This window comes from Ursus arctos, unplaced genomic scaffold (assembly GCF_023065955.2).
Source record: "Ursus arctos isolate Adak ecotype North America unplaced genomic scaffold, UrsArc2.0 scaffold_3, whole genome shotgun sequence".
Lineage (NCBI taxonomy): Eukaryota > Metazoa > Chordata > Mammalia > Carnivora > Ursidae > Ursus > Ursus arctos.
The window spans coordinates 67,794,148-67,808,498 of record NW_026622985.1 but is presented as its reverse complement, the minus strand read 5'-3'; the positions used below and the strand labels follow the sequence as shown (position 1 = coordinate 67,808,498).

Here is a 14,351-nt window from a genome sequence, read left to right as displayed (position 1 = left end):
GGGTACGGATTTCAAAGAGCTGGATTTGAGTTCTGACTACCACTCTCTTTGTGAAGCCAGGCGGGCCATTTGAATTCTCTATAACTTAGTTTCCTGCCTTACAGTGATGTTGTGGAGAGTATCAACCAAATGTCATTTATGACAGATTTCCTTCCTTTATTTGATGGACTCTTTCTCAAGAGACAGCTATATTTTCTCACAATACTGCTCATGGTTTTAATGCTGTTGGAGATAAAATGAGGGACTACAGAAGCTGGTTAGTGCCCAAGTTCCCTATTCTAAGAACAATCTTCTCTGCAAAATGCCGTCTTTCCATTGGCAAGTCACACATTTGTTTCCGTGGTGGGGGAGAGTAATCCTGCCACGGGTACGTCAGACTGTGGCTGCTCTTTCTGCCAATCTTTAGCTCTCACATTCTCTTCACTGTACACTTCAGTCACAGTGAGTTTATTTAACACTGGTCTTAGTTCCAGCCGAGGCATCCTCAGTTACACAGTCCCTGATATGAAAACAAAAGCCAAAACACAAAAGCAGCAGGAAATCTGTACAACACCAGGACAGTAGATATGGAACTGCTTAATGTTAAATAATAACAGATGGAGGGTGGTGAGCATTCACTTATTCTACGGGATGGTGAGAAATGTGGTGGGAAATGGCAGGTGTGCAGTAGAGGAAAGGGAAGAACGATGAAGGAGAACAGAGAGACTGGCTGAAGGTGAGGAATGGGAGGACAAAGACTATCTGTATCTAAGCACAATTGGGTGTACTTAGATTCTATTTTAGATTAAGTCAAATAACACTTTTCCCCATGTAGCTATTGGGAACTGACATTTAATTAGTGAATGACAAGCATGAAATAGCAAGGTGACATGGAACCATTTAAGAATAAAGCCATCATGATTTCTCTGCAGTTTATACCTACAAAAGTATTGTATTGTCCTTTATTAAACCTTCACAATATTACTGTGAGAAAGATAAATAACAAGAACTAGCTATTCACTCTTCCTTGTGGACTAAACAAAAGGAAATTGGTTTAAATTGTACTCAAGTAAAAATGTCTTGGCTAAAAAGCCCATTCTGTGCTAAAAAGGTATTCCTTAAATGAGTTACCCATTCTAGTCAATAGCTATGGAATTTACTAAGTTTCATTTTTATGACACGTAATTACATTGAAAGATCCAGGGCTGAACATACACAAAAAAGGCAAAGTCAGCTTTCTATATGGGATGCTTAATACTCTCGTGCCCTCACATTTTCTCCCAAAGTGCTGTCACATTTCCTGAAATTTTCATATTATTGGCTCTCTGGGAGGAGTCACTGAGGACCCCCACAATGGAAAAGAGTACATGGAATGTGTCATACATTAATTTTAACCTTCTATATTCACTTAGATAGTCTTCTCAAAAATAATTCCCAATTATCTGGAAAAATTCCAAGAAAATGGAAAATGGGACAGATAATTTTCAACAGAGTGGGGAAGTGATTCAAGAATCATTTAAGACAGTGGTTACTGGCAAAAATTCTCTGGTGGTGGCTTGAGAGCATGCAAATCCCTAGTGAAGGAGGCCAGCCATTGTGACAACAAAAGACCCATCTAGATATTGATTATTCATTCAACAAATATTTACTGAGCCCATATAATAATGCAACAGGCACTGTTCTTGGTACTGGGGCTAGAGGGTTAATTAAACAGACAAAAATCCCTGTCCTCAGGGACCTTAAATTCTAATGGGAAACACAGACAATAAACAGTGAAAAATGAAAAGAATGTGCAATATGTTAAATATTGATATGTGCTCAGGAGACAAGGAGGGAGGGACAATAAGATGTGTGTGCGCATGCGCATTTTCCAGGGAGGCGGTTGCAATTTTTGATAAGAGGGCTATTTTACAGTGAAGGTTGAAGGAACCTGGGAAATGAGCCATCAGATATCTGGGCAGAAGATCCTTCAAACAGAGGAAACAGTCAAAGGTACTAGACAAGCTCATGGGGATAAAAGGAAAGAGGCATTCCAAAAGGAAAGATGAAACACTGGCATTGCTTCCTTAATAGTTTTGTTTAACGTCGGTCTTGCCTCACTTTGTCACTCGGGCCTTCCGCGCTTCACTCAAAGTATTGTTCTCCATAGGCAATCTTCTAGAAATCTCTTCTCTTCTCGGCCCACATCTTCATCTCCCTCTGTTCACCATTTGACTCGATTTCTCCATCTCGGAGATTGATTCTTCTGTAGCTCTACTACTATCTTGCCAGCCAAATCCTTGCTTTCCAGGTCCCTTACTCTTCTGGCAGAATCAGGCTCTACTGCCAGCTTTGTGATCAGCCCCATCACCCTCGCCTTAGATGTTACCATCTGAAAAGTGTCTTTTCACCTATCATCTGCCTTACGGTAAATATTTTCCTAACCAACTCCTACTTCTCTCTACAGCTAGTCCTATCCCTCCTCCCCGAGTACCCGTGCTGGGCACTAGATGCACACACTTGTATGTGCATGAGGTGGAGGTGCTACCTAGGACTCTAGAATTGCTTCTTGTTGCCACATAGTGCTGCCCTCATGCCTGGCTCTCTTCTGGCCGAGCAAGGACACCAGCTGCTCCAGATCTTGGGCTCAGCATCTTAAAGGGAAGACAATCTCACTCTCTTCCAGGAGGTTTGGAACTCTATTTCCAGCTTTGCTGGCATTTCCAGTGTGCTGGCTGATCTTAGGAATGCCAAGTTAGGGTTAGTTCCAGAATCTGATACCTACCTGGGTACAAACCCCTCAGAGCAAGGAAGTGTTTCCTTCTAAAACTCTCAAATATTTTTCTCTAGGTAGTGGGTTGTTTGCCTGCTTTACCAAGGAAGAGTGCCCTCAGGTACTCCATGGTGATTTGTCTTTTGGTGGAAAGTCGAGGTAGGAGGACTTGTTCAAGGAAACAAAGGGCATTCTGTGGCAAAGCTCTCAGTTTGGACAATGAGAAAACCATCGTCCCGTTCCCCCACCCAAACATATAAATATCATCTCTCAGAGGGTGCCCTGCCTCACAATAGTAAAAAGAAGAATCATCCTAAGTGTTTAAGGAGTTTACAATCTAGTTAAGAAGACTAGGGTTAACTTACCATAAGGGGGAGGCCAACGTCCTTCATCTCTTTGGAGTCTCTTTAGCCCAGGCTCTCAGGTGTTGCCGAGGTTATGGCTGTGTACAGCAACTAAGAGAAGATGATGTATTAAGTTTCAGATCTGTAAAATGCACGAAAGTCCATTCAAGTGGAAACATTCAAATAAATAGTAAAGATAAGTAAGGCACAGGTGAGCTGTTTGGATTTGAAATGCAGATTTGGGTGCTATCTGTATAGTGATGAGAGAAAAAAACAGAGTAGACTGTTATCCTAAAGGAAATTAGTTCTAGGTAAAGATTACCAAAGATTACCATCATTGCATGATGTTTTGATGCATAATAATGGTAATAATAAAATTTGTTATTTATTAATGCCCCTGAAGTTATTTAAACCTTTCAACAATCTTATGGGATAGATGATATTATAATCTTTATTTTACAGATGAGGCTCAGAGTACATAGTTTACTCTTCCAACATCATATGGTAGAGAAGGTAAATGGAACCTAGAAATTAGAACCTAAAAATTTGACCTTTGGAGCTTATGCATTGAAGAAGACTAATAACTGGTTGCTTCTGCAATTTTGTGTATTGTTGTATATTGTGAATTTGTTTTATGTATGTATATATGAATGCATTTATGTTATATATATATGTATATATGCATAAATATTTGTTCAGTTCTGCCTCTGATCCTTTAACTAATCTTGTCCCTAGTCAGGGGAAATTTATAAGATCCTAGTCTTGCAGCACAGAGTCTCACATTGTTGTTGTCTATTCTTGATTCATTCAGGTGTTATACCTAATTTTAGGGACTGAGCTTTTGCCTTGTGATTCACTCCCAGGACCTTTCTGTCCCTCTGTATTTCCATTTGGGTTACATGGACAGCATTCCAGTTCTGCCCTTTGCATGCTGTTCTGCTATGAAATTATTCAAGTTGGGTGAACCTGAATAATTTTCCAAGTATACAAGTTCACACATAGCTCAGCTTGATTTACCTCTCTACCACCTGAAAGCCTATATTCAAGACACTTTTCAGATGGTAACATCTACTGGCCCTGGTAATTGATTGCATCAGGGGTGCGAGAGTACTATCTATATTGCTACTATCATTTTCTCTCCAGCTAGATAGATGGGGTATCGGACATGAGCCTACTGCACATTCCTGGCCTGAATCATTGAATGGATGCTGATGTCTCCACATGGGATACAGAAGGAATTAATAATTGGTGATGAGGCCAAGAAAAGAATTAAGAATGAACCCAGTTTGATTCCTGGCTGGCTGCTGGTGCTATCAACTAGAATAGAAAATCTGAAAGAGAAAAATGTTTGAGGAGAGTGCAGTAAGTTATAAACATAACATAGATTTGGACATAGTGAGTTTAATATGCTTTTGAGACTGAAGGTAAATATATAACTCTCGAGTTTAGAAGAGAGTTAGCATTAGAAAGATATGGGAGTTATCAACATATGATTTTATGTATCTACAATGGCAGTGCCACTGAATGGCTTGGGGAGGGAAAACATGTTAATTCTCAACCATATTTTAAATTCTATCTTAAATAAAAAGAATGGTAATTTTTTCCTGTGAAAATGTATACTTTCTTACATTTACATAAAGGCTAAATAAAATTTTATAAAATATTAGTATTTTATCTATAAGATAGTCAATAAAATGCAGAACAGTGTATTTGCTCTGTGTAGTCAATAAAATAGAGAGCAGTGTATTTTCTCTGTAAATGTATCTTCAACATAAGACCTCTGGCTTAACTAGATTTCTGTCCTAAAGCCCCACATATGTAGAATTTTGAAGCCATCATTGTATGTCTAATGTATACATTTCTAGACTCCACTTTCATTAAGGATATTCAAGACTTTGCTGGATACAAATTCAGTATGTTTTAAGAGGAAGTTCTACTTTTACTTATTGTATATATGATAAGTAATTTTGCCCTAAAATTACAGGGTCAATAGAACAGAAGTAAAGCGTATGTGTTTCTGAAACTCAATCTTGTGCTCACCATTTGCAGTAATATGAGAACTTATAAAATGTCTTCAGTTTAAAAATACTTACAGATGATAATTTTAATACTTTACTAACCAGATAATCAAAGACAATATATGTATTTAGTCATAACATGCTTACTATGTAAGGTGGTTTTACTGCCTGCCTCACTTCCACTTATATCATATTATTTTGTATTCAGTGACATGACTTTTACATAAAAATTAGATCATGGGTTAAGAGAAAGAAAGGAGACTCCTAACTGTATGAATGGAGAATGATTATACATTATGTTTTCAGAATTGTATTTTGTATACTTTTCCTAGAGTGCTATGAAATTAAAGACTAATTAGTATGTAACTTCTTTCTTACAAACTTCAAAATTCCTATTGAACATTCAATTAAGTCTTAGTGATCATTGAAAGCATAATTTCAATAATAATCATTTATGCCAAAATATCCTCTTCTACCTATAATCTTTCAATAAGCTTTCCTGTACACATATTTGGTCATAATCTTTTAACATATTTCTTCTTATGAAATGCAAGGAAGGTGTCATCTATGCTACCACTAGGACCCTCTACACAGCTGGATAGGCGGGACACTAGTATGAGGATTATTCCTGATTTTACAATGAAATTTTTGACTTCCGTCATTTGGAAAGTTATTTTTACACTACTTAGTGGTTATAACTCTTCTTTTCTTCTAAGAACGTATATGCCCTACTGCAAGCTAAACATTTTAATAATATGCTTACATGTTGCTTGATAGTAGGGAGTGCATCTTTTCATTTTTGTTAACACCTGGTACAATTCCTAGCATGTCATAGGTGCTTTATAGTATGTGTGAACTAATGGAAGAGTTTGTTTTTTTTGATATTTATTGGCTATTCATAATTCTCAACTTATCTTCTTGCTGTTGCTGTGCATTCTCTGGTTTTACAAAAATATGCCCACTTCAGAAAAGAACCACTGGCTATGCATTTTTAAACTGAGCCACTCCTAAAAATATTTTAACGAATATTCCTTTTTTCCTTATAGATTCAGCTCAAATGTTCTCTTCTGGGAAGCATAATTTTTAAGTCAGAATCAATCATTCACCATTAGCTACATGACAAATGTTTAATGAGATCTATATGTTGAATATTATTATTGTGGCTTATTCTTTTGCCTTTGTGAGGTCTAGTCCATTGAAGACATCTTTCTGCTTTGATGTAGGTTAAGAATCCTTCTAAAAGGAATGAAAAGAAAAAAACAGAAGTGGTAATCAGTATTCAAGAGTAGAATGTATAGCAAGGCAATAGTCTGGATTTCAGTGATTAAGAATTGAAGTTTCCAAATTCCATTATGTCTATCATTAACACAGACTTAGGGACCTAGTTCATAGATTTTTATGGAAGTTTACTAGACAAGAAGAAGATGGAGAAAAAAACCTGTCCCTTTCTAATCCTAGAGAAATGTGACAAGAGAAGAGAGAATGGGAGAATATGACGAACGGATATATCCCTTCTATGAGTAAAGATATCACTGCAAAGAGTAAGTCCTTGCCCGATTGAGACTCTGGGTGGAAAGGCTCTCATACTTTTTCTTGTACCATCCTGGCTGGGGCTCAGCTATAACAGAGTAATTTTGAAGGCACAGCCTGAAATTTTATTTTTCCAATTCATTCCTACCCTTTCCTGTGTATTATAGGCCCCCTGGGTAGCTAAGAGTCTGACTGGCAACTTGCCAAGACTTGGCAGTGTGATGTATTTCTGTGAGTGGACCACCTAGGCTGGTACTGAATGGGATACTCAGCTTAGTGTTTATAGCAGCAATATGAGCAAAAGTGAGGCTGAACCTGCTAGGGCAGCAATCTGCACATTGGAGAAACCAAAAGAATGGCTCACCACTTTCTTGCTCAGATTTCATCATGGGAGGACCACAGAGCACCCAGAAACTAGGCAATTAAGGAGCATCACTGGGAGCTGGAGGAGCTGGACAACCCCATCAAAGGCTGCCCCACCCCTGTCACCCTTCCCCCACACCCAGATGTCATGTTGGAGAAGAACCTGGGAGGTGGTACAAAGAGTAAGAAATCAGAGAGACTAAAAATTTCCCAGAGTTGCTGCATATTATCCAAATATATTATTTCTTTTTTTAAAAGATTTTATTTATTTGACAGAGAGAGAGTGAGCACAAGTAGGGGGAGCAGCAAGCAGAGGGAGAGGGAGAAGCAGGCAGGGAGCCTGATGTGGGGCTCAATCCCAGGACCCTGGGATCAGGACCTGAGCCAAAGGCAGATGCTTAACAACCGAGCCACCCAGGCGCCCCCCCCAAACATATTATTTCTATTGTCATATTGGTTTAAGTTTTAAAATGGATTGGACAATTAGTTAATGCTTCTCCCAAGAAACTACAGATGGGGCCTCTTGAAGACCAGATTAGCTATAGATAAAAATAAAGAAACGGTATATTTTCTAGGAATTAAATTTTGTAACCCATCTTCATATTTTTATTAAAGTAAGTTAAAATGTATTCTTCCCATATATTTGTGCATCTATTAGTTCTTTTCATATTCTTTTACAGAAAATGATATATGTATCTGTTTCTGTATTAGCCTGCTAGGGCTGCCCTAAAAGACTACTATAGACTGGGTGGTTTAGACAATAGAAATTTATTTTTGCACAGTTATGGAGGCTGAAGTCCAAGATCCAGGTGTCAGCAGGGTTGGTTTCTACTGAGACCACTCTTTTTGCTTTTTATATGGCTGTTTCTCACTGTATTTTCACATGACCATTTCTCCGTGCATGCACACTCCTGGTGCCCCTTGCTCTTCCTATAAGGATACCAATCCTACTGGATTAGGGCCACTCTTATGATGTCATTTAATCTTAACTGCCTCCTTAAAGACCATTTCTCCAAATACAGTCACATTGATGGTTAGGTCTTCAACATATAAATTTGGAGGGGACATAATTCTGTCCACAGCAGTCTCCATCACTGTCTCAGTTATCTGAAAACAGGGACCTTGTTATTATATTCTGAATCCCTAGCATGGTGACTGACAGTAGTGCTTAATAAATGATGAGTAGAGGGGCGCCTGGGTAGCGCAGTCATTAAGTGTCTGCCTTCAGCTCAGGGCGTGATCCCGGCGTTCTGGGATCGAGTCCTGCATCGGGCTCCTCCGCTGGGAGCCTGCTTCTTCCTCTCCCACTCCCCCTGCTTGTGTTCCCTCTCTCGCTGGCTGTCTTTCTGTCACATAAGTAAATAAAATCTTTAAATAAATAAATAAATAAAGAGTAGATAACAAAGGAAAGTAATACATGCACAGTGTAGTATAATGTGGTGAGAAAAGGCACAGACTTTTGAGACTTGTGTTCGACTTCCAGCTACACCTCTTATCCAGACCCAGTTTCTAAATCTGTAAAGTAGGCATAATAATAATGCCTCTTTTTTTAATTATTAGAAGATTAAATGTATGTAAATTATATGTGCTCAATAAATGTTAGTTATGATTGTTAACATTTAACAGTTTCATTTGATCAACCTACTTTCATTTGTGTATCAGCTAAAACCAATACCTCTCCTGTCTGACCAGCAGGATCAGAGCATGCTGGGTTATAATCAAGGGCTGCAGACGTGGCAGTAGAGTGAGCATGTCACAGAGCCATCATCCTGGGCACTTGTTCTCTAGGGATTGTTTCTGTCTGCTTGGGGGTGATATTTTGGCCCTCGTGATGGGTAATATTCTTAGTGTTTTCAGGCAAAGTTAGGCTGAATTAATTTTAGAACTGACCCAGTTACATATTTTTAAACTTTAGACTACGGCAGCTGAACAGCTAAGTTGGACAATTTACAAACTGTATTATGGCTTATATGGGGCAGGCTACTCTTGAAATAGGACCAAGAGGCTCAAGAGTCCAAGTGAGTGGTTCTTGACAGATTCAAAATATCAATTAAATCCTTAACCCTTGGTCGTCTGTTGGAAGTCTAGCTGTTTAGAGGCGGAAGTAAAGAAAACATACTATACAGTCTGGTTGTGGAATCAAAAACAAAAAATGAAAAATCAAATCTAGACTATCACAGAATAGTTAAATAAATAGAAATTTGGGCAAGTTTCCATTACTTGCCAAATTTCGATTTTAATATTTGGATTAATTTGGTAAATTTGCAGGCTTTTCATGTGTTTAGGAAATGGTATAAGACTCATTCTTCACCTCAAAACAATATTTGTGAAATCTTTTACCATTTCCTCCGTGAATCTTAAATTAATCCTTTGAACAAAAATTCCCTCACCTAAACTCCTGATTAGAACTTTGTCTGTGCCCTTCATATGTAACATTTATCATTCAGTGCATTTGGTTTGGTTTACCTCTTTTTCCTCCCTCACTCTCCTGCCTTCCTGAAGTCAAGGGCAGTAACTGATTTATCTCTGTATCTCTTGCAGTGATGTTCAGAGTCCTACACATAGTAGGTGCTGAATAAATATTAATGAAATCCATAGTAACCAGCACCTATTCAGAGCTTACTCCCTGCTTCTTGCTCTCATTCAAGATTCTACCGTAACATTTTTCCTACTGAGTTGAACTTGGACTTACAATTTTTCTCAACACAGTGCTCCAGGGAGCTACTATCTGCCAGTTATGCTTGGTATGAGAACCAAACATCTTTGCTATTCTGGCTCTTGAGTTTCCAGCCAGAGATTTTGCCTTGAATTGTAGTCATTCATGTAGGCCCTTGTTAAGGATAAATGAAGTGAGGGGTTTTAAAATGAGGTCAAAGCTATTATTGGTAGCTAAAAAATAACTCCTATATTCTACATGTATTGATAATAGGTCAGGAACACTATTTTAACGTGGGAAAGACAACCAGTAACTATCAATAGTTGTGATTAAATACAAGTGTAAGTGTGAAATAATTACTATCAAGTATTCTGAGTTACATTAGGTCAAATCAATTGCTTTGATAATGAAACAGGGATAATCTTGTTTTTGATGGTTTTTATTCAGTTCAGTATGAAATAACTCCAACATGTTGCCCTACCATTCTCACTGGAGAAGTTAGTTTATTGATCACTGTTTTAAAGATTATGGAGTTTTCCTTTAATCTTTATTTAGTTTAAATTATTTTAAAAGGGGGCCTCTGCGTGGCACAGTTGGTTAAGCATCCAACTCTCGGTTTCAGCTTAGGTCATGATCTCAGAGCCATGAGATCAAGCCCCATGTTAGTCTCTGTGCTCAGCATGGAGTCTGCTTGAGATTCTCTCACTCTTCCTCTCCCAGTGCCCCTCCCCTTTTGTGCTCTCTCTCTCAAATAAATACATCTTTTAAAAAGATGAAAAATAAATAAATTAAAAGCATTTGACACTACTATAAGGTTTCTAAGAGTAGTTCTAGGCCTTTACTTCAAAATAAATGTTTTTACTCTTTTAAAAATTTTGAACAATATTTATCTTGCTATTTACTTTTAGATGCATGGAAATCTATTTCTCTTATCTCCACCTCAGGGAAAAAGTTGGGATCATGTGTGCATGTCGAGGGGAGTTGAACACTTGGCCACATTCAAGGAGATACAGGGGAGGCAGCCCTTCATGACTAGACCCTGTGCTCTCTGTTGATCAGAGTTAAGAAGACTGCTCTTACTAAGATTCTTCTAGTCAGTAAGAGTCTGTTTGGGGTTAAGTGGAGAAGGCTGCAGAAATAATCAGCTACTTTCCCCATTATGTGATGCCTTTATACATGCAGACTTTAATGCTATTATTACATTTGCTAATAGCTTTGATACAAGAAAGAAATAAAGACAAAAGATTAGCTGGTCAAGAAAGAATAATGAAACTGGAATAAATAAATGCTCATAATAAAATCTGAAAGTAGTAGTATATCTTCAAAGAGCTGCAACTTACATAGAAGGTTTTATCCATTTTTCTTAGAATATATATTACAAAATGGAACTGTATTAACTACATGTCTAATATCACAAAGAACTATTATATTTAGAAGGAAATTTAAAGATATTAGAATTTTGTCTCAGCAACCACACTAAAGAATAAATTAACTTCATACTAGGATTTATTTATTGGCAAATAGTTTCTTCCTGTCAAAATTCTATCAGGATCTGATTTTCTAAGCCTATTAAAAATAATCGGTAAATCAATAATTTAGTGAACTTCTTTCTACTTCAACCTCCTTCACATAAAGTGAATGAAAACATTCCATTTAACCACTTATTGAAAGAGAAAGTCATAATTCATTGACATAGAATCAATGTCTCGTATTTTGCCTGGGTCCTGCTTTTTTTTTAATCTAAGACAACGAGATAATACTATGTGAAAATATTTTTGTTTAAGCACATGTATTTTATTTATTTATTCTTTATTTTTTTAATTTTTTTAATGATTTTTTATTATATTATGTTAGTCACCATACAGTACATCCCCGGTTTCCGATGTAAGGCTCGATGATTCTTTAGTTGTGTGTAACACCCAGTGCACCATGCAATACGTGCCCTCCTTACTACCCATCACCAGCCTATCCCATTCCCCCACCCCCCTCCCCTCTGAGGCCCTCAGTTTGTTTCTCATAGTCCATAGTCTCTCATGTTTCATTCCCCCACCCCCCTCCCCTCTGAGGCCCTCAGTTTGTTTCTCATAGTCCATAGTCTCTCATGTTTCATTCCCCCTTCTGATTAACCCCCCTTTCTTTATCCCTTTCTTCCCCTACCGATCTTCCTAGTTCTTATGTTCCATAGATGAGAGAAATCATATGATAGTTGTCTTTCTCTGCTTGACTTATTTCACTTAGCATTATCTCCTCCAGTGCCATCCATGTTGTAGCAAATGTTGAGAACTCGTTCTTTCTGATAGCTGAGTAATATTCCATTGTATATATGGACCACAACTTCTTAATCCAGTCATCTGTTGAAGGGCATCTCAGCTCCTTCCATGATTTAGCTATTGTGGACATTGCTGCTATGAACATTGGGGTGCATATGGCCCTTCTCTTCACTACGTCTGTATCTTTGGGGTAAACACCCAGTAGTAAGCACATGTATTTTAAAATTAATTTTAAGGTTTTCTACTAAACTAGAGGTAAGTCATAAAAGGGACACTTTATGGCTGCAAAATTTTGTTAATAGTGAATACTGTGGTCAAAAAACCTGAAGTCATTCAAATGTTCCACAGTGTTTATCAATAATATTGAATTAATATCTGATTATGGATCACATTTTTATAGCATGTTACTAGTAACAGCTCCATATAGTTCTAATACCAAGGAAATGCTTCAAGGATGTGCTCATAATTATGGTGATTTACTATTTATTATCTGTTTTGTGTGAGAAACATTTCCAAAATATTTACCAATATAGATTAAAACCAATAATCACCAATGATTGATGGAGAAAATTGCCTACAACTTTGCACTTACCAAGGACAAAACAAAAATTGTATAATTAAAAAAACGGAAGCATAAATGTCATTCAAAACTAAAATTTCTTAAAAAATTATACAAACCCTTCTCTAAATACAGGCTGTTTTTATTCTTAATGGAGAAATCATGGGATAATAATTCACTTATTCATTAAACTATCAGTATCCCACATCTTTTATCTCCCTTAGAAAAATAACTGAAAACTAAAATTGTACCAGTTCCCAACTTTCTGTAACTGTTAAGAAGAAAAAAGAAAGTACTACATTACTTGTAAGCCTAATGAGACATTTTGAGAGTTTTATACTAGTTTAAAGTTCTATTTGCTTATTATGCATGATGTTTTTATAATGGTTTAGGTAGGTGAATGAAACGTGTAAAAGGCAGAAGGATACCAAAGGACCAAAGGACTCTCGAACACCAACATTCAACTTCCTCATGCCTGACGCCCTGCCTTGCTTTTAGTCCCAATTCTATTTTTGGTTCTGTCTTTGTTCTTATGACATATTTCTAATTCCATATGAAGACCTTACGGGGAGTCCATGCATGGAGCAGGCCTGCCACATGCTGGGCAAATAGAACTCCTTGTAATTATCTCTATTTTATAAAGGATGAAACTGAGATGCGGAAAGGTTAAGCCATTTGTGAGAAACCACATATAAGTAAGCATTCTTTGAGATGGAGATAGAAACCTTTAATCAAGAAGAGGTTAAAATGTCACGATTCCAAATCTGAAACAGATGGTCTGAAATGGCAGATTCTTAAGAGAGAATAATTAAAGGAGTTGATGCCTCATTGTCTTTAACGATATTCCTTGCTGTTCCATCAAACCATTGAATAGATAAGAGGTGAGCAATAAGTTTCAAGCTGATCTTTTGTATAGCCAGATAATTTAGACAAAAGCTCATAGGGATGGTGTGGAAAGTAAATTCACCTACCTGGCCTCCGAACTCCACCTTTCAGTAGAGGGTGAATGAGTGACACCTGGATACATGGAGCAGAAGGAAATTACTCTGTATATTCTGGTTTCCTTTTTGAAATTTGCAGTGTCAGGCCACAGACCATGTATGCTATGATAATTGTAGTAATTTGAGCCTTGGAAACAGAGATTGCTAATGCCACTCCTGAATTTTAGACTGGGCAGATGAACTTTATTCATATTCTATTTTCACTTCACCTATGCTCAGAAGACTTAACCTATAATTATATAAGATGGTTAATCCTAATTCTTTCCCACAGTGGCCATAACTTTCAGTGTTTAAAGGGTGAAAGAAAATATCACCTTCCAAGCAGACTAGCACATATTTTCGACCCCTCTCTCCATGTCTGGGAAAGTTCTGGATAGGAACCCTTATGAGGCACCTCCCCACCCCCCATCCCCCTGATTTAAATTCCAATTACTCTCCTGGGGAAAGGAAATAGGCCATTCCTAAATTTAAAATTTTTGCAACCAGGGGGAAGTAGTGACAGTATGTATTTATCTCATCTCCTCTAATGGTTCTAATTCTCTGATACTGGTTTTTAATGGATCGTTTCCCTCACATCTTTATATTTTATGTGAAACTATACTTGAAAATGATCTAATGTTAGTCTACTTGTTCATGGATTCATAACTCTCTCTTCTTTTGTGCTCTGCTGTTCTTTAAAGTTTTTTCAAGTAAGTCTATATAATGCATGATGCAAATTTATCCTAGGGCTTCTTAAATAAATGAGTATGATAAGTAACTTCATATATATGAGATGTTCTATGGTGACTCTTAATACATTAAAACCTGTTCAGTTGTTCTTTTAAAGAGGTTATTCAGAAAGATACAAAGCACTCTTCTTTAGACTCCAGATAGGCAGTG

General features: G+C 37.3%; 1 long non-coding RNA gene across 1 annotated transcript in view; it reads right to left on the bottom strand.

Moving 5' to 3' along the window:
* Positions 1–14,351, bottom strand: part of LOC113263098 (uncharacterized) — a 62,273-nt gene that overhangs the window by 6,361 nt on the left and 41,561 nt on the right. The window contains exon 5 of the long non-coding RNA XR_008956317.1: positions 3,097–3,186. This is a non-coding gene — a long non-coding RNA (uncharacterized LOC113263098). The remainder of the gene's footprint in view (positions 1–3,096; positions 3,187–14,351) is intronic.